The sequence below is a fragment of the Octopus bimaculoides genome, chromosome 14 (genome assembly GCF_001194135.2).
Source record: "Octopus bimaculoides isolate UCB-OBI-ISO-001 chromosome 14, ASM119413v2, whole genome shotgun sequence".
Classification (NCBI taxonomy): Eukaryota; Metazoa; Mollusca; class Cephalopoda; order Octopoda; family Octopodidae; genus Octopus; species Octopus bimaculoides.
In genome coordinates this window covers 41,624,938-41,626,741 of record NC_068994.1, presented here as the reverse complement: position 1 = coordinate 41,626,741, position 1,804 = coordinate 41,624,938, and the positions used below count along the sequence as shown (strand labels likewise).

Below are 1,804 nucleotides of genomic sequence, written 5' to 3'. Positions count from 1 at the left end.
AGAGAGAGAGAGAGAGAGAGAGAGAGAGAGAGAGAGATAGAGAGAGAGAGAGAGAGAGAGAGAGAGACGTTAACGTTTCCCTCTAGTAGGCTTTTGAAGAAACACTACTGGTTGAAGCAGCAGACACTCCTTTGTACTTTACACCTTATTGCTTGTGTGAAGAGACAGAGCTGGAGAGAGTGAAAGGGAGAGTGAGAGAAAGTGTGTGTGAGAGAGTGAAGTGAAAGAGTGAACAAGAAAGTGAGAGAGAGAGAGGAAAAAAAGGGAGCAGGGAGAGATAGTCTTTTGAAGTACCCCTATGAACCAGTCTGGACTATAGGAAAGCAAAGAGCCTCTTGCTCAATCAAAATTCCTTTTTAACAAGTACTTGACCTACATATATCTGAATAAATTTGAAAAACCTTTACATTTATCAATTGCGAATCAGTATATGTACAGATGATTCCCTGTACGTGTGCGTATGTGTGGATATGCATGTGTGTGTGCATGCGCGCATGTGTATGTGTGTGTGTGGTTGATGTGTGTGAGTGTGCATGTGTGAGTGTGTATATGTATGTTAAATATGCATCTGTTGTACATTTGAACACATACCTGCATGTGTGTGTGTGTATGGGAGTGTGTGGGTGAGTACATGCATTACTTAAATTAAACATGTGTATATATATATATATATATATATATATATATATATGTCTGTGTGTATGTATGTATGTTGGTATGTATATATATATATACATATGTTGCCTAAATATGCATGTGTGTATACTTATACACACACACACACATAAGGCTACATTTCTATCAATACATTCATGTGTATGTGTGTGCGTATGTGTGTGTGCATATGTACAATGGTATGTATGTGTTTGCGACTTAGGTTATGCACCTGTATAAGTGTGTGGATGTATGATTTAATTAAACATGTGTGTAAGCATGTATTTGCACATATATGTGTGTGTGTGTGTGTGTGTGTGTGTGTGTGTATGTATGTATGTATGTATGTATAAACATATATATATATATATGTATGTATGTATGCATGTAAAAACATATATATATGTATAAACATATATATATATATATATATATATATATATAAACATATATGTACATAAATACATACATGCATATATATATATGCATGCATGTATGTATGTATCTATTGTATGTAAGTAAATGTGTCTATAAAAATGTGTATACTTGAGACAATGAATCCATAAATAAAAGCCTCGTTCAATTAAATTTTTTTTTTGTAATTTCTCGAGTTTTCCTTGCTGCCACTGTTATTGTTGCTGCTGCTGCTGCTGCTGTTGTCATTGAAGATGGTAGTGGTAGTGGTGGTGATGGTGGTGGTGGTGGTGGTGGTGGAGTATTAAAACCTTTCATAGAAGATGATCTATTGAATCAAGGGAGGTTACAAGGGAAACTATTTCTGTGAAATGCTAACTGCCTTTAGAAAAACACTGCACAGAATATGTTAGAAAAATTATCAATAATTTTATATTTAAAGAATTATGAATGTGATTCTTGCGAAGGTTCATATTATTCCTGCATCTATACATGTACTTGTGTACATCCATATGTGTGTGTGTGTGTGTGTGTGCATTACTGTATTATATGGTTTTATTTTCATTGTAGTTCAATACACTTTTCTCCACATGTATACATACATATGTGTGTGAGTGTGTCTATATGTGTGTGTGTATGCATACATACGCATGTGCATATGTATCCGTGTATGTATATACATTTACACATGTATATATACATGCATATATAATATATATATATATATATATATATA

General features: G+C 33.8%; 1 protein-coding gene across 3 annotated transcripts in view; it reads left to right on the top strand.

The window, feature by feature from the left end:
* Window positions 1–1,804, top strand: part of LOC106872688 (protocadherin beta-2) — a 251,173-nt gene that overhangs the window by 175,358 nt on the left and 74,011 nt on the right. The window lies entirely within an intron of this gene.